Raw genomic sequence first — 25,193 nt, forward strand, 5'->3', positions numbered from 1 at the left:
TGATACATGAACAATAAAAAGGGCAATAAAACATGTGTTTTAGGAGGAGATTGACTTCAAGGTAAGTAGCTTAATACTTCCTTCTGTATTGTATAACTGTAAATGTACTTCTCGGCTGCTTAGATGCTGCTCAGCACTGCTTTTTCCTTTGTCTTCTCCCTTATGCAAAATACAGCAGACTTCCGTTCTGTGGCACATCAAATATTTTCCAGCCAGGGTTTCCACACTTTTAATTATTCATTGACGCGTCCCTTTCATCTTACTCACGCGTACGTCGCAACTCCATTATACTCAAACTGCAGCACATGCTCAGCGTGCATGCATGTAGACACGTGACGCCATGTTCCCTCTGTTCACCACTCTGGGGATTATAATCTGTCATGTGCATGACAACTGTAGCCCTGCAAAATGGCTGGCTGTGTGAAGATGTTGTAGGATTACATTTGAGTGTAGACTACTGGTGCCATCGTCATCATCGCCAGCAGCAGCGGCAGTGAAGTAGCACGAAAACACCCCAAGAAACAAGTTGAGGCTGAGAAAAGAGGGGAGAGAGAGCTTTGGAGAGGTTATTTCCCAGGTGACAGGTGGCCCAGGCTTCAAATGACCGGCTGCTGGCTGAGGTGTCAGTGCATTAGTGTAAATTATGACTGTAACAAAACCCCATGTGTCCGACAGAGCGAGCTGAATAAATATGTCAGCTGCACAAGATGGGATATTGCTCTGATGTTTATTGTACCTATCTTTCTGTATTAAGTCTGAGTGTTTGCTAAGAAAGCAACTCCACTTTTTCCCGTGTTCAAGCCACAGCCTCATGTGTCTTTATAGATCAAGGATGGCAATACTTTTTTTTTTTTTAGCTTACTGGAACTGTTTTTTACTCTTAAGCTGTTGACTCTGTCGGTCCAGCCTGAAGCTGATAAACAAAAAAACAAACCCTTCGATCTGTGCACTCCTCTTCTGCTTTTTCTCTTTGCACATCCTCATTTCCTGTTCACATGTTTTATTTGTATTTATGACATGTGGTGGAGCTGCGTTATCTTTGCTACTAGATTTTATGATTTCTGAGGTCAGATGAGCTTATTGGTGTTTGGGCAGCGTTTAAATAAGACCTGCTTTAAAATAATGTGACAAGAACGATGCCATGTTTCTTTTTAAAGTTACCAACCACACAAGTGGTGAACTGCAGAAAGTTTCGCCATGCAGCTTATCATTTTTATAACTAAAGAAACTCATGAATAAAATGGATACTTAGTTGTATTTGATATTTCAGCTTTGTGCAAAGCCTCTTTCATGCCTCGGGAGTAGGAAGGCTTCTCCAAAGGATCAGAGCCCATCTATGGGAGCCCTTCCTTTTCCCTGTTAATCCCACTGAGCAGAAATTGTCTGCAGTTCAGCCACATGTGCAGCAGGCGGCGCTTCCCAGTGAAGCTAAATACAAGGTAGCTTTGTCCAGTTCCTGTCATCTCCCAAGTGTCAGCTAGAAATCTTTCTGAGTGGTCTAACTCTCTGACAGCAGCTAGTTTGGTCACCGAAAGATAATTACCATATTTATCAGACATGCAAAGTCCACAGTAGAAGATTGGAGAGATGATGGGAAGGAAGGAGGATCTGGGGGGATCTTTGTACTTTGCACCGTCTTGCTTTTTTACTTTCACTTCCACTTGTCGGTTATATTTAGGCAATAAAAAAACTACTTTGGTAGTTTGGCTTGACTCCTTTACAACATTAACCTGTGCTGGAAGTGACCAATTCTCTTTAGCTGCAGTAAATATATCCCTGGGATGAAAAGGGCCTGGCTTAACAACTAAAATAATGATGTTTTTCTGCTTTGTTTTAGTTTCATAAATACAATAGTGTTGGAATGTAAATAATATGACACTGATTGTTTTGTTTTGTTTTTGCAGCAGTTTTGAATTAGTGCTCTGCAGAGAACCCTTGTTGGCGAGCACAGCAGTAAGACGTTTCTTGTTGTTGGTCTCCAGGTTTGCACACATCTCAGGAGGAATTTTGGCTCATGCAACTTTACAGAAACTCTCCAAATCCTTTAGGTTTCTTGGTTGCTGCTTGAGAACTTTAAGCTTCGACTCCCTCTGCAGATTTTCTGTAGGATTGAGATCTGTAGGATGGCTAGACCATTTCATGACCATAATGTATTTTTTAGGTCATAGTAATGCTGGACTACCCCTTCACGACTCATCTTCATGTCTTTGCTGACATAAGGAGGTTCTCTTCCAAATCTTTACGTCACATGGTCCCGCTGATTGGTGCCTCAATGCCTTGAAGGCTTCCGGTACCCTTAGCAGAAAAACTGTTCTAAAGCACGATGCTTCCACGTCTTTGCTTGACTATGGGGATGAAATTCTTTGGGTGATGCTCAGCATTTCTCTTCCCCAGACACGGCGCGTCAAGTTGATACCAAATAGCTCGGTTCTTTCTGAATAATCGCACCAACAGTTGGCACCTTCTTGCCATCAAGCGTCTCGCTGATGGTCTTGTAGCCCATTCCAGCCTTGTGCAGGTCTAATCTTGTCCTTTGACAGCTCTTTGGTGGTGAAGAGGTTGGAATGGAAGAAATGGATTCTGTGGACAGGTGTGCTTTTTAACATAACAGGATTCTCTATAATCAATTGATTGATTGATTGTAATCCAACACTAACCTTGGTTAACTCTAACCTAGATCAATTTAGGTTAAATTAACTAACCCTCTTTGCAATAGCCTGATGGAAATTTTCTAAAGAATAATGTTTACCTCATAAAATTTACATTTTTATACAACATCGTCATGCCTCATTCCTTCAAGATACACCAGCATCCTCAGTCACAGCTCCTCTCAAGCCCCCAGTCTCCTCTCCCGTCCAAATGCATTTTCGAGAATTGAGACATCCTTCAAGATGGCGCACTAAGATTGATTTCAGTTCACGCAACAGGAGGACGGAACAGCCAAGGGGGCATAAAATAAAGAAATGAGAAAAGCCCCTCGGCTTCATCAGTCAAAGGCAGGCATATGCAGCCTTCAAATTCAGCACAGACCCAATTTATTGAAACTGATAGATCAGATGGTATTTCTTGTAATACTGTGTATGAAAGTGACCTCCGCATGAGTCACTGACTAAGTGAAGAGGTGGACAGGCCTCCCTGTGTGCAGATTCATTCGCATCCATTTCTGAATGCACAGCCTCGGAGCTAATGGATGTCATGTCGGTGAGGCAAAATCCAGTGAAGGCTGCTGATATTTATTGTTATTAAACCCACTTTAAAGAGCTGAGATGTCAGGATTTTTCCTGTCTCTGTAACCTTTGAGTTACAGCACAGACTACCTGATCATGCCTGTAATATGAATCCATAACACAGCATTAGCTTCGCTCATGTTAACAGTGTGAATCACGAAATGTGTGTGTGTGTCTTTGCCATATTAGAGTGCAGGGCTTTTTGTTAGCGTAGAACCAAAGACATAGTGCATTATCATGTAAAACAGCACCGTAGTATGGAGTTTCATAAATCACAGCCTCACTGAAAATGTTATTTCTTTAGCAATCAGCCAGTTAATCACATTTGCATTGCACCTTGTATGCATATTAGTGCAATACAAAGTTCTTCACAGATGAAGAATGACAAGCCTGAAAAGACAGAGCAAGAACAAAGCAAATAATGTGCAGTGATAAACAATTAAAAATGAAAAGACCAGTTAAATGAATGCAATTCAATTTAATATGGCATTAAAAATTAAGGACAGATTAAATAAAGCAAAGAAACTAGAATGAAATGAACAGTAATCAATACGCTTTCGTCACTGGATAAAATACAATCACTGGCCTCTTTATTAGGAACACCTTTTCAGCTGCTCATTAGCAGATATTTGATCAACCAATCACACGGCAGATGCTGAAGCCATTTAGGCCTGCAGACTTGGTCAAGACGACCTGCTGAAGTTCAAACCCAGCATCAGAACAGGGAAGAAAGGTGATTTAGTGGCTTTGAACGTGGCATGGTTCTTGGTGCCAGATGGCTCTGAGTATTTCATAAACTGCTGATCTACTGGGATTTTCCATAAACCATCTCTAGGGTTTATAGATAATGGTCTGAAAAAGAGAAAATACCCAGTAAGCAGGCAGTTCTCTGGGTGAAAATGCCTTGTTGATGCCAGAGCTCAGAGGAGAATGGCTAAACGGTTCATCAAAAACATTGGCTGGTCTGAGGAGTTTTGATTTCTGCTGGGAGAGTTAGAATTTAGCATAAACAACATGAAAGAATGGATCCATCTGCCTTGTGTCAGTAGGTCAGGCTGCAGGTGGTACTGTAATGATGTTCAGGATATTTCCTTGACACACTTTGGGCCCCATACCATCGATTTATCTACTCAAGTATTGTCGCTGACTATGTCCATCCCTTTATGACAGGGGTGGGCAATCTCAGTCCACGAGGGCCGGTGTCCCTGCAGGTTTTAGATGTGTCCTCGAATCAACACAGCTGATTTAAATGGCTAAATTAGCTCCTCAACGGCTGTATCCCAATTCAGGGTCTGCAGCCTTAAAGGCCGCATTTTAAGGCCGATTACGTCACCGCGACGCGACGAAGGCTGTCCCAATTCGAAGGCTGCTCGAAATGCGGCCCTCAAATGCGTCCTTCATTTCCCTGAATTTTAAGGACGTGGCGGTGTAGACTTCATGGCCCAACATATCCCAGAATGCATAGCGCGGCGGTGGGTGTGGATAATTTCGCTGAAAAAACACGGCGGATGAGGGGCGCCCGAAGAGCAAACTTTAAGTAAGTACTGAATATTATGTCACTTATTTATGGGCAAATGTTTAATAACGAAGAACATTAAAACATAACTGTTGGCCACATGTCGGCAAAGTTATGTGACATTAGTGACGTTTGTACTAACTTGGTTTTAAAGCCTTTACTTTAAAATATACGCTGTTCAATAGCTGAGCTTAATCTTACAGAGAATGATCAAAGCTCATGTAGGAACAAACAAACAAATGAACAAAAGATTTTCTCCTTCATTTCTGTCAAACAAAGCTGTATGAAACGTTTCCAGCTGTTAGTATCATGGTTGCTAGGCAATCTGGGCAGCGCAACGGAGGCTGGACCGTCCCATTTCACAAGCCTCGCACTTCCGGCCTTAGCGGTCTTTAAGTACGCGGCCCTTGAGGATCGTTAAGGCTGCAGACCCTGAATTGGGATACAGCCATAATGTCCTGAAGTTCTCCAGAGGCCTGGTAATGAACTAATCATGTGATTCAGGTGTGTTGACCCAAGGTGAGATCTAAAACCTGCAGGGACACCGGCCCTCGTGGACTGAGATTGCCCGCCCCTGCTTTATGACCACAGTGTACCCATCTTCTGATGGCTACTTCGAGCCAGATAATGTGCCACGACACAGAGCTCAGATCATCTCAAACTGTTTTCTTGAGCATTACAGTGAGCACCAGAGGGGTGATCACCAGATCTCAGTCCAACAGAGCATCTTTAAGCAGGCAAACGGAGGTCTAATCCATTACTTAAAGGTGTAACTACTGACATGAATAAAATAGAATAAAAGCTAATTGTAAAATTAGTTATAGTAAAGTAAATAAAGATAAATAAAAAAGTAACTGTAAAGTCTTTGAGAGTACCCTGCCTCTCTCCGTACTAGAATAGGCTCCAGTCGCCCAAACCCTGAATGGATAAGTAAAAGAAACATGCTACTGCTATATCTGACTTAAAGGATGTGCAGAATCAACTACTTCAGGAAAAGCAAATCCTTATCATAAAAAAGGCAATACAAATCCACACCAAGACCTCTAAGATGCCAAAAAGGTAATTTTTTTCCACTCTGCACTTTGAATTCGGTGTATGGAGTTAATATTTCACTCGCAGAGTCCCGCACACCAAAATAAACAGAAAACAAACATATTTCTTGGTAATTCTCTGGTTCTGGGAGGTACAAGCGAACCTGATTAAACAAGTACCAGACCAGCCAGCAGGCCAGAGTTTACGCTGATCACACTGGAGAGGAGGAGTAGGAGATCCCAGTGCTACCCCAGTACCCATCTATTGAAATCCAATTGGCATAATGGAACTGGTTTCTACTTGCTATTCAATTCAGCTCATCAGTAGAAAGCTCCTTCTCCACCCACGGTCCTCTTCACCCCCTCTCTATGTATGGTAATAAGCATTGCAGCAGTGGCTTCCCTCGTCCTGTTTTAGACATCTCTTTCATTCTTTATTCATATATCTGTGTGTGAGATAACTGCTGCACAGTGCACTGTTCTGCGTCTTTGATTTGGATAAACTATCAGATTACGGAAGGAAATAAATGAAAATTGTGCCTCTAATTGATGTGTGTGGTTTTGTTGCTGATATTGCACGGTGATTTTTAGATAATCCTTTCTGCATCTGTGTGCATGAGTGTTTGGTGTATGTATCTCTGCACTGTTGGGTGGATCCCACTTCTTTCTCTGTTCTGTGGTGCTTTCAGAGAGACGGAGAGAGAGAGAAGAGAAGCAGATTCTTTTCACAGCTAAGAGTCTAACTCCAAAACATCAAAGACAGAGAGAGGGAGAGAGAGAAAGAGGAGAGACCGATGTAAGGAGGGAGGGGTATGCCTTGTATCTGGGTAATGATGGAGGAGAGAGAGAAGGAGGGATGGAGAGAGACGGAGAGGTAAGGGAGGGAGGGGGGGCGAGGGAGAGCAGCCAGCCAACCAGTAGAAGGAGAGAGAGGAGCGAGAGGGAGCGGGGGGCACTGTGAACAAGCTGAGAGGAGGGAGGGAGGAGGGGAGGATAGTGAGCGAGGCATGGGGAGATTGCCGGACCAAAGAGAGAGAAGTGTTACTACAGAGCTGCTGCCGCTGCTGGAGGACGAGCTGGGAGCCGAGGATAATGCTCCATACCTCCGCGTACAGCGGCACGCCGGACACCTTGTAATTTCTTGTTCTGGTGGCGGTTGTGGAGGAGGAGGAGGAGGGTCTTTATTGTTGCAGCAGTGATTGTCTTTTCTTTTTTTTCTTTCCTTTTCACTACATCCTCCTGCTCACCCCTACTCACTCCTTATTCCTCTGCAACTGGCAACCGCTGGGCTCCCCCTACCCCTCCTTCCTCTCTTTTCTACTTCTGTCCCCTTTTTTCCAGAGGAGGGATTTCTGTAATTCATCAGGGATTGTAGAAGACAGTAAGAATGTTTTCTGGCTTTTTCTGCTTTTCCTTTTTTTTCTTCTTGACATGCATGGAAATGGAGTAGGGTGCATGCCAGAGCAAAAGAGAGAGTATGATTTTATTTTTGAGGAGAGATGGTGGTGGAGTCTGTAGGATGTGTGTGTGTGTGTGTGTAGCAGGAGGTGGGAGGCAGGGAGGAGGTTTGCATGTTCAAGTTTACTGCATTGATGTGAAACATTAATTTCTGTGCCACATGGCAGTCTGTGCATGCAGAGTCCCAGCTTTTAAAGGAAAATATGCAGCAGTTGCAGGAAACCTAGAGGATCTGCTGAGGGATGCACAGACACAGGGGAAGGCAAACAGAGCAGTATTTGACAGCGCTATAGCCAGTTTAGTCTTTCACAGCTTTATAGAGAGAGAAAAGAAAAGAGGGCAAAAAGTGTGGGGACGAACAGAAAAAAAGAAGAAGAAAGCAGAACTGGAGGAGCAAACATTTGTTGAGGAGGGAAGAATAAGAAAAGACAAGCTGGGGAATGAGTAAATGTATGTGCAGCTGCTCCAAAAAAGGCAAAAATATGAGCTATGCCAGCTTTTCGATTTATCATTGTGTCAAACTGATAATCCCACCCACATAGATTTGCGTGCATGCCAACGATTGGTGATAATCTGCTGCTCAAAGGAGTTCACTGCTCAGTGTTCACATTTAAAGCTAAACAGTGCATAAAAATCACCAAGAAAGCCACTCTGGATAACCCGACACACTGGCAGTAGTGCACGGTACGCGTGGATGAGCGTGGACACAGATGCGCGTTTGCGTTAGAAATGTGTGGACCGATGGAGTGGACACAGTGGGTTTGCCATGAATTAAACAGCAGCAGAAATTAATGTCAAACTGCTCTCCTCACACTTGAGCGACTGCTTCTACAAGAAAAGGGTCACCTTGCCAGCAGGGAACATGTGTTTGGTTTGGTCCTGTCATTATCTCGCCTTCTGAGTTCAGCCTATCTATAGACGCCTTTGTCTCTACTGAACACGGCGGCACAGAAAGGTGACGGCTCTCTACATGGTATACATAATTACACGCAAACTGTTTCTGTGTTGTGCAGATCAGCGGGGTGGATTTCAACATAATGAAGCAAAACTTTAGCTGCATAAGAAAAGACACGAAAGAGTTCTTGATAATGAAAAGTCACAGGTGCAATTTATTTAGTGCATGTGGTTTGTCCACAAGACAATGAACATTTTCCCTTTCCATCAATTTCCATCAGTGCATTAATTGTGGTTTTAGAGGAGCGTATCGACTGGCTTGATGTATACCAGTGAAGGGCTTTTCTGTAGGGAGGATTGAGTTAAGTGCTGGTGAACAGATACACAACTCAGTCTCTGCCTTTGAGTGGTGCGTTTGAACTCTCCCATGAGTTCAAACGCACTCATCACATGCTGATGTCAAGCAGTCATTGCACACTAACGCACGCTACCAGCTCTCCATAGATCAGTGTCAGCGACGCTTCACTTGCTCATATAAAAGTAATAAGTTTCGGTCTGCACAGGCACAATTCAAAGCCATACGTTTCCGATTTAATTGGCGAATCCACACTTTCTGTGGGAGATTTATAGGTGAAGGAGTCTCTGCATAGAGAGGCTGTGATTATAATGGTCTATCTGCATTAGGATCTTGTTTCATGAGCATCTGTAACTCTTCACCGTGTCTGATGATCTGATATTACAGATATCTCATTTACAGGAATAACTTGCAAGGTCAGTCTTCTATAAAAGCCAGGAAATCACAAACATACTTGATACTTGAAAATGATTTAAAAACATAAAGACTTCACTCGCTTTTGGGCAAATAAGCCCACAGCAGTAGCATGCAATAGTAGCCATTTAAGTTATACAAGGATGAAAATTCACTGTTAAAATTCACGATTGAAGTTTAAAGTACAGTAATATGACAAGCTAGGTCTTATTTATCCATTAAAGGTTTCCTATGCACTGAAAATAAAATACAGTACCTTGTTGCACCTTTAGGAGTACAATGGGGCAGTATCCCAGATTCTGCCACGGTGCTTTAAGTTTGCATCTTGCAGACGTGAATCTTGAACCTCTGGGAACAGCTTTTTTTCCACTAAGATAACAGACTTTTAAAAATGAAGGTGTAAAACTGAGTACCATAAAACGGAGTGTTTTATTCATTCAAACACTTGGAAATTAACTGACATTTGTGTAGAACTCCTTTAGTCCCATTGACTACTCAAAGCTTTATCCATGAACATGTGCACCTTCCTATTTTTGCTTTGAGGCACTGATATAGAAATCAGATTGAGGTTGAAAGATCCATCCATCCATCTGTCCATCCGTCCGTCCGTCCGTCCGTCCGTCCATCCATCCATCCATCCATCTATCTGTCCGTCCATCCATCCGTCCATCCATCCATCTGTCCGTCCATCCATCCGTCCGTCCATCCATCCATCCATCCATCTATCTGTCCGTCCATCCATCCGTCCGTCCATCCATCCATCCATCCATCCATCTATCTGTCCGTCCATCCATCCGTCCGTCCATCCATCTATCTGTCCGTCCATCCATCCGTCCGTCCGTCCGTCCGTCCATCCATCCGTCCGTCCATCCATCTGTCCGTCCATCCATCCGTCCGTCCATCCATCCATCCATCCATCCATCCATCTATCTGTCCGTCCATCCATCCGTCCGTCCATCCATCCATCCATCCATCCATCTATCTGTCCGTCCATCCATCCGTCCATCCGTCCGTCCGTCCGTCCATCCATCCATCCATCCATCCATCCATCTATCTGTCCGTCCATCCATCCGTCCGTCCATCCATCCATCCATCCATCCATCCATCTGTCCGTCTGTCCATCCATCCACCTGTCCATCCATCCATCTGTCCGTCCATCCGTCCGTCCGTCCGTCCATCCATCCATCCATCCATCCATCTATCTGTCCGTCCATCCATCCGTCCGTCCATCCATCCGTCCGTCCATCCATCCATCCATCCATCCATCCATCTATCTGTCCGTCCATCCATCCGTCTGTCCGTCCGTCCATCCATCCGTCTGTCCGTCCGTCCATCCATCCATCTGTCCGTCCATCCATCTGTCCGTCCATCCATCCGTCCGTCCATCCATCCGTCCGTCCATCCATCCATCCATCTATCTGTCCGTCCATCCATCCGTCCGTCCATCCATCCATCCATCCATCCATCCATCTGTCCGTCTGTCCATCCATCCACCTGTCCATCCATCCATCCGTCCGTCCGTCCGTCCATCCATCCATCCATCCATCCATCTATCTGTCCGTCCATCCATCCGTCCGTCCATCCATCCGTCCGTCCATCCATCCATCCATCCATCCATCCATCTATCTGTCCATCCATCCATCCGTCTGTCCGTCCGTCCATCCATCCGTCTGTCCATCCATCCGTCCGTCCATCCATCCATCCATCCATCCATCTATCTGTCCGTCCATCCATCCATCCATCCATCCATCTATCTGTCCGTCCATCCATCCGTCCATCCATCCATCCGTCCGTCCGTCCGTCCGTCCGTCCGTCCGTCCGTCCATCCATCCATCCATCCATCCATCCATCTATCTGTCCGTCCATCCATCCGTCCGTCCATCCATCCATCCATCCATCCATCTGTCCGTCTGTCCATCCATCCACCTGTCCATCCATCCATCTGTCCGTCCATCCGTCCGTCCGTCCGTCCATCCGTCCGTCCGTCCATCCATCCATCCATCCGTCTGTCCGTCCGTCCATCCATCCGTCTGTCCATCCATCCGTCCATCCATCCATCCATCCGTCTGTCCGTCTGTCTGTCTTCTTTCCCGATCCAGTTCTGGGTTGCACGAGGCTGCAGCCTCCAACCTGTTCATATATGGGTGAATGCACACTGTGGGCAGGTTGCCAGTCTATCAGATGGTTAACACATAGAGCCAGACAACCATTCGCACTCACATTCACACCTGTGTCCAATTTAAAATCACCGATTAAACTAACACCTTTCATTTTTCTGAACTGTGGGAGGAAACCGGAGTACTCAGAGAGCACGGATGCAAATGCCACATTGAAAAGCCCCAGCCTGTATTCACACCCAGAACCACCTTGCTGTGAGGTTACAGTGCTAACCAGCTAAACAGTAAATCCTTAAAATTTACAAGTGAAATTAATATTTTAATTCCCTGTTGGTGGACACAGCTGCTTTTCTGATGTTACACCTTAAGAGTGTAACATCAGAGTTAAGAGTTAAGTTAAGAGTGCAAACGTGCTTTTTATTGCTTGAGAACCTGCATGACCCCCATAGGTATTATGGACACAGGTGTCCCACTTTATGTGGCAGTGCACATCATTTATATCCCTTATTCCCCTGTCCCACATACTGGCACAGTATCCCATATTTTGATTTTGGCTTTACATATATATGTGTGTGTGTACATGTGTCCATATATATATATTTCACCTCACAAGAAAGACGAGGCTCAAAAATGTGATTCCTACTGAAATCCAAAGATGACTACCTGAAAGAAAACCACAAGCGAATACACAGGTGCAAAAAAGGCCATAGCATAAAAGAAACAGTGGGAAAATTACATTCAATATATCCTTATTATATGTCGCCTTCACATGATCTCTTTATCATTTGTTAAGTCATCTATCAACATTTCAGGCTAACTCTCACTATTATTAGTGTTCCACAATGTCCTCTCACATTTAATTAGTTGGGATCAGGCCTTATTATGTATACGTTTCTACCTTTAGGTGCTTGTGCTGTATAAATCTACCCTTATTTCTGAGAGTGTAGAAAGAATTAACTAGTTCACACCATTATCTCTTGTTTCTGCATCGTCATCAGGGAGGGAAACCAGTTTGTTTAACTAGTCCTCAGTTTGGTTATATTGGTACAGAATCCACTGAGTGACACAGAAAGAGGAGTCTGAGAGAGTGAAGTTTGGAGGTGCGGCCCAGATCGGCCGAATCTAAATCTGTTACTTTGGCTCCCTGGGTGCCGAGTTTAATCGATGTGGTTCAACAGGCCGACGCCTCCGTGGAGTGTTGATTAACTGACTGTCATGTCTTTGTACTTCAGATCTTGTTTGGCACAAAGCGAGCAAAGTCCAACAAACAGGCACAATCGGATGCCCTTCACAGCTGAATTGCCATTCAGCTCATCTTAGCAGGGAAATACCACAAATTCCTTCTTGGTTGGTAAAGTGTTGTGAAACGGCGCCCTTTAGTTCCACTGTATACACAGCGCACAGTTGACATTTCCACCCATGCAGATCCCTCTTTGGGGATCAGGAGACCAAAATCTCTTCTCGCCACTCATTCAGTTTAACAAAGCTTGGCAAAAAGAGGATTTATCAGCACACTAAGGCAGAGCTAACCTGACTCATGGACGCAAAACAGGCCTTGACGGAGATAAATCTCGATTAATTGGAATTAATTGGATTATTTCAATCCATGTTTGCACTGGATCTTCATCCACAGGGGCGTGGGAAGGAAAGGAGGATGAATGTTGTGACTTTTGGACTGATAATCCCTGTGTTCAGTTGTTGTTGTGGCGACATCTTGTCAAAGCCTTTGTTTCCTCTAAGGGATTGTGTCTCTTATTTTCAGTCTCTCCTGGTTTATTTGCCCGAGCGCAGGGAGTACAGCACGACTTTCTTTTCAATATTTGCCACACTGCTCAGAGCGAGATGTATTTCATAACTCCAGATTTAGCCATGTCGTTTACTCTCTCACTCTTTTCTCTCTTTTTTTTCCTCCAGTCTCACTCATTCCTTCTCCATCTCATGTAAACGACTGATCTGGGACAGACAGGCCTCCCCTGCGCTCTGTCCTACTTCAGCGTTGCCCTCTCTTGTCTCTCCCTTTTCCTTTTCCTGTGTCGCTTACCTCTATCCACCTATCTCTCGGTGACTCGCTCTGTCTTTTTTTTCCATTAATCATTTTACTGTCTGCGCCTGTTTCATCATACCGGAGTGATGGTTCTGTCTAGTGTTAATAGGCTGTCAGGGTGTTTGGGAGACAGAGGTGCTATCATTACTTACAGTCCATTTTTCTCCACATGACGTGATGCAAAAAACTGATGCTTGTCTGTCATGAAACACCTCCCGCTTGATTGGAAGGTGGAACATGGTCAGGAGTCAGTGTCGCTTTAGAGGCTTTGGTTAATATTCAAAATGTAAAGTGAACAGAAATCTATGGCTTCCATCTTTCTGCTAACTATAGAACCTGGAAGACATTGGCATGGTAACGTGATGGGTTAATAATGGCTTAGGTGGGTCTCAGCATTTATAGAAAGAAAAATGTAAGCTGTGTCTAGGCAACAATTTTAGCTTATTGGGGCAATCGTGGCTCAAGAGTTGGGTGTTCATCTTGTAATCGGAAGGTTGCTGGTTCGAGCCCCGGCTCGCACAGTCTCGGTTGTTGTGTCCTTGGGCAAGACACTTCACCTGCTGCCTACTGGTGATGGCCAGAGGGGCCGATGGTGCAATATGGCAGCCTCGCTTCTGTCAGTCTGCCCCAGGGCAGCTGTGGCTACAACTGTAGCTGCCTTCACCAGTGTGTGAATGTGAGAGTGAATGAATAGTGGTATTGTAAAGCGCTTTGAGGGGTCCCGAAAAGCGCTATATAAATGCAATCCATTATATTATTGTAGCTCGAGTGTTATCTTATAAAGTTAGGAGCATCACACATGTGGCCCGATGGCACAATCCAGCTCTTCAAACAGTCCAGTCTAGCTCCCGGATGAAAATTGCAGTGAAGTTTGAAGAACTAGACTTATATCTGCGACAAAGTGAACCTGGTTTTTCTTTTTTTATTAACAATTTTCACCTGCAAAAGGACTTCCTTCCTGGCATGTTTCGAAGGCTGCCACACGTGGCACCGCTTTCAATGAACAGGCCGGCTAGTACAACTATGACTAAGATAGGTGCAGCCTCGTCGTGCGTCATGACTGTCGCCTTTCATGTGGCAGAGAGAACAGATTCAGTAACATCACTGTTTACTCTTTAAATTTCAGTTTTGATAGAGTGAGTGAGAAAGCCAATTTTCACGGGAGCTTTTTCGAATCTCAGTCTGGCCCGGTGACAAGGACACCTAATGCATTTCAAAATTCTCCAAAGTATCTCATATCCTTAGGACACAAGGTTGTTCATTTGGCTCTTTTTTGTGGAGCTGTGTAACTGATTACATTTGGGAACTCTTGTAAAAACTGCTTTTGGCCTTAAGGAGCTTGTTAGTTAGTAGTTTTTTTATTCAAAATGTTTCAATTTCAGTGACATTATTATTATTTTTTCAAATATGAAATAACCCTTATTTCATATCGAGATATATTATTATTATTTGATTAATATGTGGTTAATTCTGCACCCATGTCCTACAGCTAAAGGTATGGGCTGGATTCTGCAGGTAAAGCAATGTTTGCCATGACAGTTTGGCATGTTCAAAGACACATTTAGGTCATTTGAATCATTAAAGATGAATGGATGTCACCCACTAGCCACTGACCATTGTCATCTTGGATGTTTTTGAAACCAAAAGTGAACATTTGCTAACTTATCAGCTTGGTTAAAACGATACGCAACCAGGTAAATGAAATATCAAACTTCTATGAGCTCCAGTACAACTGATCATGCAGTTCCATTAGAAACGTTATAAAAGGTTACACCAGCACAAACGTTAGTGGCCTCTAATGAGCTCATGTGATGCCTGGAACAAAGGTAGCGGCCTAGTTGGCACACGTCTGCCACTATAAGTGGCCATGCCCCTAATTATTTAATATTTCACCTTTAATACAATTAAAAGTGTTATTATTTGAAAAAAATCACCATTACAAAAGTTGGTCATTTTAACATAAATGTCAATGGGGATTGGCTCGCTGGAGCAAGCCCCAAGTGGCAGGTTGAGGAATTGCAGTTTTTGACATCTATTGCTGGAGTCATTTTTCAGCTTTGGAGGTTTCAACTTTATTATTCAAAGCACCGTTGAGTCCGATGAGAATGTCACTGTGTAGTTTTTGCTGTGCTAAATCTTATACCAAGCCATATGGCAAATTAATTTTTTGATCTAACAGCACTGATCACCAGAACTATTTAAGTCATTCAGTACGAAGGTTGTTAAAATATTTCTTCACACTGCCAGCTGTGTATAGAAGCCAGAGCACTAAAAACAGTCCAGTTAAAGCTGATGGGTGTGTTATTACTTTCTTAAGTGCTTATCATTTGTCTTGCATATTATTTTTCTTTCTCACTCCGTCACGTTTTCCTACCTTCTCTCAGCTGGTGGTAATTAGAGGGGAGGTTCTTTGGGAGTTTGAGGGTGGAGGGCTTTGACCAGACTCCTCCATGCATCATCAATTCACTCTCAGTTTATTACGGCTAATTGCACCACTGAGAGGCATGGGCTGGGGTGGGGGCTGGGGGGTGGGGGCTGGGGGGTGGGGGGTGCTTTTTGAGCTCTCCCACCAGTAACCACTGCATCATCAAAGTGGGGTTGCTATATTTAGCAGCAGCAGCAGTGAATGCATGGCGGCAGTGGAGCAATGCTGGCGCAGGATGATGATCAGAGTGTAGGGTGGGGTGTAATTTGTGTGTTTGTGTATTTGTGCACAAAGCTGAAGGCAGCGGTGTAAGCATCAGCCGGAGAGTGTAATGCTGCGTTTAGATCCTGTGGGAAAGACAGCAGATGAGCCTCCTACTTGAAGGCACTGTTTGTATCAGCTTTTAGGCGGAAAATACGAGCTCGGGGATTGGCAGCTACAACAATACAGAAAATTAATGCCCATATCCACCTCCATATTTTTATTTCTTAGACTTTGAGTAGCTTTGCTTGATTAACAGTTGAAAAAAAATGCTAACTTACCTGATTATGAGCTTTGATACAGACTTTTAATATTGTCTGAAACAAGCTGTTTTAGTTCTGGTCTTCTTCCTTTTAGGACAGCTTACTTCTGATTGGCTGTTCCTTGTAAATAACAACCATATTAGGGATATCCTTTCTCACTGACATCATACGGAACCAAGAGTAGAAAAAAAGCGCTTAAATAAATCATTTAGATCAGTCTGATGACTGAACTTTTGGCTCATATGGAGTAGTTGTAATTTGTAGTTTAAACTTCAAACGTCTTTAATATAAAACTTCACTGTCAGAACTTTACATATGGATGACAGAGAAGAAGGAGAAGCATAGTAGCTCCACTTTAAATGTCAGTGGATGGGATTTTTTTTTTCATAGTAATGATTGATTTGACTTTTCCAAACAGTCATTTATATTTTACATGTGTTTTAACAACCGAAAAATGTTAAGGATAATAAAAAATCTCCAGATAAAAATCCATTTTGATTCTTTCTTTGATCTCAGATGAGTTCAAACACAAAAACACGTCTGTGTTTTTGCTGGAAATCCCAATTTTAGTCTCCCTGCAGATTCATAGGCTCGTGAGCAGCATTCAGAAGTGTTTCCAGCCACAACGAGTACTTCATGTTCTCCTCTCTGTGAGAGGCCTGCTTTAACCACAGAGTAAAATGTGTAAGCAGAAGCAGGCAAGTGCTGGCATATGTTGACGTCAAGCCATTTTTGAACAACAGGTGGTCTTGTTTGGCAGATTTTGGATTGTTTCATGATGTTTTAGACAGTCGTAGGTGTCCTTATGCTGGAATAAATGCAGCATAACTTGTCAGCTCAGTCCAGGACCTCTGTGGTGTTGCTGAGATGTCCACTGACATTGCTGTCATTGTCTGTCACTTGATGCTTTGTGCAAGCTTCAGCTGGTGTCAGGTTTGGTCCTTGTGATTGAAAGGTGCTTTGGTTCAGTTCCAGCATGTCTCTGTTGTGGTAGCACCCACAGCTGTCCACAGTTTAGCTTTTGGCTCTGCATTTTCTACTGGGGTGATTAACCATGACATTAAAAACACGCTTAATCTCTTCTGCCTCTTACTGTATCTCAATTTGTTACTGAATCTGAGGAACAAAGAATAAAGCCTAATTTAATTCACCTCCACTGAGCGGAGGCCCTCTGCTTCTGTATCTTATTAAAGTCAAACTATAGCTGAGCTGTCATCAAGATGCAATGTGTTATTTTTGGTTTTAATGATGGTTCTCCCTTTGCTACTTCACCACTGAACTTGTCATGAAGACAAAAAAAGCGAGATTTCATGTTAGCAAATGTGTTATTAATTATAAGTCTGAAGAAAAAACTAAATTAGTATCCTATTATTTTGCTTACAGGCTGATTTTTGTACAGTGAATGTGCTTTGACTGTTCAAGCTATTTAAACACCAGTCTGTTAACTATTTATATACAGAGTACTAACCTGATGGTGCTTGTTTCCAAATGATAACTAAGACCAATGCGATCTTACAGTGCATGTGAAATGCCCACAACCTCTGATCTACTGATTTGTGTTTCTGAACACAAACGTTTCATTATTTTTAATGTCATTTTTTAAATCTGTGTGATCTCACATGCATACTGCCATTTATACATGAAATGCTTTGCTCTGTGGGTTTTGTTGAATTATTATAAGTTTTCTGTTTGGACTTCTTAGTTCAACTTTCGAGATTTTCTTTATTTCTATAATTACAGTAAGGGTTCTTTTTATGCTTGTGCTAATTGCAGCTATTTTCTGTTTAATCTCTACACTCCGATTAGCTTTTAGTTCTTGCTACTTCTGTTATCTGGTTTTCTTTAGTATTGAGAATCCCTTTTAGTTTAGTCAGTCTCTGAGGTGTCATCTTGTACCTTGTTGTCAGTTATCAGGTTCCCTTTGAAGTTACTTTCTATTTTACTTTGTTAACCATCTTTGTGCCTTGCTTTTACTTTTACCTCCTTTGTTATTGACTTGATTAGTTTCAGCTATGTCTCCTTAGCCTGGTGTTTCCAGTCTCCCTGATAGCCCCAGTGTTGGTCAAGTTACTTGAAAAAAGTAATCAGTAACTAATTACTGATTACTTCCATCAAAAAGTAATCCTGTTACTTTACTGATTATTTATTTTCAAAAGTAATTAATTACTTAGTTACTTAGTTACTTTTTAAAAACACAATTTACAACCTGAATAGGTGATAAAGTGATAGATCTTTCAGCCCAATTCTACTTTTTCTGCATAATCCATCATACAAAATGTAATCAAATGGAAAAGTCTCTTTTTAAAACTTGTTTTATTAGTTTTAATCTTTTAACTTTATGCATCAAGCAAAAATTTAATTATATGCACCATTCTCTGACTGGAAGAAATTAGTTTAATATTTAAACTTATATTCTGCACATTCCAGTACATAAAATATATTTTTTTGTGTGTTTACACTCACTCTTTCAAATAGATGCAAGTAAAACACAGCAGAAAATAAATAAAATCAAAGACTAGTGGTCCTTTTGCTCTATTTTCACCTGTAAAGCAGGAGTGGCGTAGGCGGAGGTTTACCCTGGTGCAGGTGTGCAACGGTCAGTGGAAGAATCCGCGAGTTTCTCTGTGAGTTTCCCATTACCTCGTAGCCACTCTGTGCTTGCTTGGAAGTTTAGGGGTTTTTTTTCGCTGTAAAAAGAAGTTTTCTTCCCACGCACAACGGACACTAATGTTTTTGTCACTTTTTATGAAATCAAACACAAAGTAAGGTCAGTACTTCCACGCTTTAAACTCTGCACGCTCATACTCTCTCCCGCTCTCGATATATTATCCATTGTTGATTTGCACACAGCTGTTGCCAGGAACTTCACGTCATTGTCATGAGACATTCTCGCAAAAAATCACGGTTTTAGTAACTCAGCGTTCCTACGGGAAAGTAACGGTAATCTAATTACCGTTTTTGCAATAGTAATCCCTTACGTCTGCAAGCTACAAACCTTTAAATTATATTTTTGACCTTTAACTTATAAAAAAGTTCCTGTTTAGAGGAGTAGGTGGGAATCAATTCTTTGCTCCTCCCAGATACCCAAGTTCAAATCAGACACAACATTTTTTTCTTACTCGATTCAATATTTTTTTCAAATTTATTAAGTAGAATTGTGTCAGTTGGTTAAGACTAAGCATTAAAACTTTTGGGGTTAAGGTATATGTTAACGTTCGGCTTAGAGTTAGGCGTTAAAACTGCTGTGTTAGGTTTACAAATAGATAATGGTTTGGTTAAAAAACCCAAATACTTCTTTTAAAGATCTGTTTTCTTGGTTGCCATGGTGATGCACGTTGTCTAGAAAAAACATAAGGCCCACAATTATGCTAACTGGCTGAAAAAATCATGACCATTTTTGTCCAGGATTACAAACAGTTTCATTAATTTATTTGTGACTATTTCACATTTTTTATGACTGCGGCAACAGATGTGATTGTTGTTAAAAAGTCCAAAATGAATCTTTTATCTTGACCCCAAAGACATGAAGAAAAGTACAAAAAAACCTTGAGTGTCACAGGGCCCTATTTGTTCTAAGCTATCGCCTCATTGGCCCCTATAAACAGGTAATGTGCTATCTGACCCGTGCTGGGTAGTGATAGGTGAACATACTCGTTATTTAGACATTCTTTGGGAGACCTCGTGAAACCTTCAGCTAGCTATAGCTTGGCTTTTCTCGTTTGACTGTAGTGATAAACTATGGCATTTGAAAAACAAAGCTTAATTTCTTCTGCCTATGTAACCTCCTTTAAACTACATTACCGTATCTCAATTTGTTACCGCAAGAAAGAATAGAGTCTAATTCAATTCACCTCCGCTGAGCGGCGGCCCTCTGCTTCCATATCTCATTACAGTCCAATTGCAACCGGTCTGTCATCAAGATGCAATGTGTTATTTTTGGTTTTCATCCTGATTTTCTCTCTCTGCCTGCCTCCTCCTTCAACAGTGAACTTGTCATGGAGAGAAGTGTGAGTTGGTGTGTGTGCGTGCACCATGCACCTGCTCGCTGTGTGTTCGTTTGCACCAGCAGTAGGCAGCAGTGGGTGTTTTAAAGTTTATGAGAGATGATGAATCGGCGTTGTGCAGGCCGGGGAAGGCTTGGGCGTCTTGTTGCATTAATAATGGAAACACAGCTGGTTGTATTTATAGTAACAGTGGCAGGGGGCTGTGGCAGCGTGAATGGGAGGTGATATATGGGATACAGTACACTGTGCCAGCTCGCCTGGACATCACACAGCTTAGCTGACAGAGGGGACATACTTGGACATATTCAACAAATATTCTCCTGTGATCTCTGCACTTAAGGTGTTTCATCAGAGGAGGCGAGTGGGCAAAAAGAAGTGTCACTGACGATTAGATAGCTGTTAGTGCAAGCTATAGGAGGAAAGTGAAGGTAGACAAGATAGGGCATATGGAAAGGGGCAAAGGGGATGCAGTCTATACAGCAGCCGATATGTGACGGTTTGCTTCCTCTTTAGCTGGAGCTTATGAATTCAGATTGAATCTGTGGCTCCAAGTCATTCTGCTTTTGTTACCTATCTGTCACTTTCAAGCCAGATAACAAAAAGCACACAAGACCACATCAAAAGTCACCAAATTCCAGTGAATCATCAAAGTGAAGGGCAAGCATGTGGAACTGTTGTTTTTTAAAAGCGGAGAGGGGCTTTGTTAGAAAATACAAGCCAAAGAAGCTAGAGAGAGTTTAGATAAAGATGCTTACAGATGAGCTGTTTGAAAAGCTGTGGAAAAAGTATTCACATTTGCACAACAAAGTAACTAATTAAAGTAGTCAGATTACTTTTTCTTGTAACCAGTAATGCAATGCTGGAAATTTGCAGTTCAAATAAATAACTATGTGAACACCTTGAATCAAGATATTCAGTGTTTCCGTGTCTCTCCTGATCCTTAGCCATTAGATAGATATCCTGATTCTGATGGCTATAGGCCCCCAACACGCCACCCATTGGTTAGTTAAATCATGCTGTGAGGGCTCAGGCTGAGTGTTTTTGCTTTTTCATGTCCTTTGGAACTAAATGATCACATCACAAGTTTATAGCACATTCGTTGGGGCAGAGAGGCGATGGTGGGTGTCCACATAAAGTAAGTTCATCGTGCACATGAGACATCAAAAACATCAAAAAATAGTCTGTGTACCTGGAGCGGAGGTTTTCTGGCTTTGCAAAAATATTTTAACGGGAGCGTTATTGCACAAAGGAACAAAGTCAGCATCTGTTTTTCAGCAGTCATCCTGTAAAGATAATGATCATATTCGCTCAGCATCTATCAAAAGCTGAACAAAACTATCAGAAGAAAAAGAGCTCTATGAATGTCGCTTTTTGGAAGCATCCAATATGAAACCGGAAGGGGAAGTTCAGCTCATTCTGGGGACATTTGCCTCCACTTCAGATATAAAGAAGCCCCATCAAGCAGAGTAAAGCCGTTCAGCTCCAAGGAAGAAAATGATGCTGATGCTGCAGCTCCAAAACAAAATCAGCTCCGTTTGCAATGAGATAAAGTCAGTGAAGGTGGACGTACTGCTGGACACACAAACTCCAGACAATACAAGAAGTGGTAAAGTGGTGGAAAAGATTTTATTTTAAATTGTTTAATCAAACAATTTAGCTACTTTTCTCTCTCTTTTAGCTCTTAAAGTTGATTAGACTGTGCTACCAAAGTAAATACTTTAACTAAAATGTTTAAAATATCTAAAGCAAAAAATATATCTTTATTAATTTTAGTGACACACTAACATGTAAGTGATGATCTGAAGTCTAAAGAAGATATTCCCCCCTCAGGTAGAGTATCAGCGAGGGGCAGGACCACGCACTGGATAACAGAACTGAAACAAATGTAACAAAACAAAGACCCACATTTTGCTTATTGTATTATATTATAATATATATTCTGATATCAGTGAGGATTCATATTGTATTTGAATCTAGTTAACAGACTCATTGTGGTCATTTGCTTTGAGACACAAAGTAAAATCCTTCCTCAAAATGCCTTGGTGGGTTTTTTCCTTTCCTTTCAGAACATCCTGGTGTGGATTATCATGGGTTGTTTTTCTGCCCACATGTAGCCTAGTCGGAGATCAGGGCTTTTTTTTTTCTGTCAGCAACAAACAAGGAGCAGAGTGAAATCTAATGAAACTTGTTGTCAACACAGACATCAGGAGAATCCACCTTTCTTAAACTTGGTCAAGAAAAGTGTTTCAGAGGATTCAAACATAAAAGAAAAAAACTGGTTGGCACCCAAGAATTATGAATAATAAAACATTTATCACATAAATGCTTCCTTTTGTTTAGTACAGAGTGATGTCATTGCACCTTTTTAACCCATATACATCAGCTTAATGATAGCATTAAGTTACCAAGTGACTCAGTACCAAAAATAACTTGTGGGCGATCGTGGCTCAAGAGTTGGCAGTTCGTCTTGTAATCGGAAGGTTGCCGGTTCGAGCCCTAGCTTGGACAGTTTCGGTCGTTGTGTCCTTGGGCAAGACACTTCACCTGCCGCCTACTGGTGATGGCCAGAGGGGCCGATGGCGCGATATGGCAGCCTCGCTTCTGTCAGTCTGCCCCAGGTAGCTGCCTCCACCAGTGTGTGAATGTACAGCGCTTTGAGGTTCTCGAAAAGCGCTATATAAATGCAATCCATTATTATTATTAAATCTAAAAGCAAATACAGGCCTGCTTATAAATCTTGCTGTGAAATACATTAACTTGTGCTAGAAGAAATCGTGATGATGCTGATGCCTGATGCATCACCACTTAGTCAGGAAGAAACTTGAATGTGCATTATGCATTAAGAGGGAGATCACGTCACCAAATAAATGTGTTTTGGAGTAAAAGGCAGAATATTTGCTTTATCCAAATGTCTTCTCGATCATTTTATTGTGTTGGTATATGGTCGATGTAAAAAAAAAAAGGTTCTGGTTACTGACTGCTTTTGATGAGCCTGTATGCAACGAGGCCCTTGTGAAGTAGTTAGTGGGTAAAAGCCCCTCTGTATTGTGCCTGTTTAGGATTCTGTATCTGTCTGAGAAAATAGATTTTTCATTCAAGAGCGTTGAAACATGAAACCACAGACCCTGAAAGAAGCGCTGATTCAGCCACTGCTGGACCGCAGGGAGCTAAAATCTCCCCTCACTCGGTCAGAGAGGGCTTTCTCAGACGTGACAGCTTTCTCCGGCTTTTGTCCCCACATACCTTTTACCTCATTTTGAGTGTATTTAAGTATGAATCACTCTTGTGTCTCCTATTGAATTCCAACTACTGCATAAAGCCCATCTTTAGTGTTGTCAGAGCTGCGCGCTCATCACAAACTCAGCTTTGGTCAATTCCCAGCGGGTCCAGATCAAAACTCGAATTGCTTTGCAGACTCTGCTGACGGTTGGCACTTTCTGACAAGCACTTCAAAGAACGCTGTTCTGGGAAGAGAGAAGCAAAGCAGAAATCCAGCAGGCTGTGGTGAATGTGACCGACAGGGAGACATGTGAAGTTGGTTGGGAGTAGAAAGCAACAGGGACGACCCGGAGGTTGCCACATGGTCAGCCTCTCATTTGGCGCCTGGAGCAGTGGAGCAGTATCCTTTAATATTTCACAGCCCCTCATATGTTCCGGCAGCCTCCTTCCCTACAGCTACTCTCGTTTTGGCTTATTTATTAATGACCTCCCCACGCTCTGCCAACGAAACCCCCCACTTGGGCCTAGACGGCAGCAAGTGGGTCCTGCCGTTCTGGGCCAAGCCTCCGCTTCAGCTCCACAGCCAGACCAGAGAGCTGAGTCTGTGCGACGGAGGATATTACTCAGCTCTCTAAAACAGGCTGCACATATAGCTGCTAGCAGAAACCAAGAACAGGTTCTGTGCTGCTCCACAGAGATTTAGTGGCAATGACAAATAAAGCGAATTAATTAGCAGGCTATTTGAAAGTGATCTCAGCTCTCTGACTCCCCAGCTGATCGACTGTCTTCATCTCTTCTATAGGGGGGATCTTGAGCAAACACGGTGCTCGAATCCACGCATGTAAAGATGAACAGAGCTTGCGTTTCGCGAAGCTTTAGTTTGTTATTAAGTGGAGCTGAAATGATCAAATAGGTGAAGAATAGAAAAATAATCAGCTGCTATGTTCATGAGCAGCAATTACAATCATTTTTCTTTCTTTTCCTCCTTTCATGTGATGCTTAATTGTATATTTTCCACTTCTATGATGCTGGTTGGACTAAACATGGCATTTTAAATGTGACCTTTCCTCTGCTTTATTAAATGATTACAGGCAAAACAAGAAGTTAATTTATTGAACAACTATTTAGTTAAACATAACGTTTCAGAGTGTTTCCTTTTCATAAATACACTGTATCATATCTACATAGATTATCAAAAATTGCTCCAAGCCTTCATCATTAATTTCTTAATTGTTTAATTTCTTAACAAAGTTAATTACGGTGACCTTTCCAGGGAAATTTGTGGTTGATATTTAAAGAGCTTTAAGCTAACTGTGTGATCTTTGTTCATATTGCTCTTCCTACTTCATAATCAGTGCTCAACAATCGCCTTTTTGTGATCTTAGAGTTTTACAACTTTGGGAAAAAGCCTGCACGCGTTTGCCTCAAAAGCCTTCGAATTGCTTCTACTGATTGTAAAAAGGGCTGTTTGATTAAAATAATCTGTGTGACTGTAAAACTACTCAAGCCAGGACAGAAACTGTAAATGAAAACTAAAAAAATCACATTTTTTAACTTAAACTAAAACATCCGCACATTACTCTGCATTTGATTTTCATTTTTCATGGGACACAAACCTCAGTGAGCTGGATGAAATTCCTGTGTTTTCATACACCACAAACTCATTTTCATGCTGAGCCCCACTAGATGTGCATATCTCTGACATCACTGACATCCCAACATCGTGACTGGCCAGTTGCATGAAAAACACCAACCTTTTACAGTCTTTAGAGTTAGTGCATGTAAAGTTTTTCACTTATTCAGAAAATCAGTGGTGATTAGCATGACTTGTTACCATGGAAACAAAGTAAATGAAGGAAAATCACATTGCAGATAGACTGAAACAGAAGTTGTGAAGTTGCAAAAACTGCAGTCCCTCCAATGTCCACTGGAGGCTCCAATCAGCGTGGATTGTCATGGTTTTCC

The 25,193-nt window shown here is 42.3% G+C and overlaps 1 protein-coding gene across 1 annotated transcript in view; it reads left to right on the forward strand.

Moving 5' to 3' along the window:
• Nucleotides 1-6,780: 6,780 nt before the first annotated feature.
• Nucleotides 6,781-25,193, forward strand: part of shank1 (SH3 and multiple ankyrin repeat domains 1) — a 112,671-nt gene continuing 94,258 nt past the window's right edge. The window contains exon 1 of the mRNA XM_087840023.1: nt 6,781-7,155. The gene's annotated coding sequence lies outside the window, so the exon portion shown is untranslated. The remainder of the gene's footprint in view (nt 7,156-25,193) is intronic.

The sequence above is a fragment of the Neolamprologus brichardi genome, chromosome 4 (genome assembly GCF_056152115.1).
Source record: "Neolamprologus brichardi isolate AB-2024 chromosome 4, ASM5615211v1, whole genome shotgun sequence".
Classification (NCBI taxonomy): domain Eukaryota; kingdom Metazoa; phylum Chordata; class Actinopteri; order Cichliformes; family Cichlidae; genus Neolamprologus; species Neolamprologus brichardi.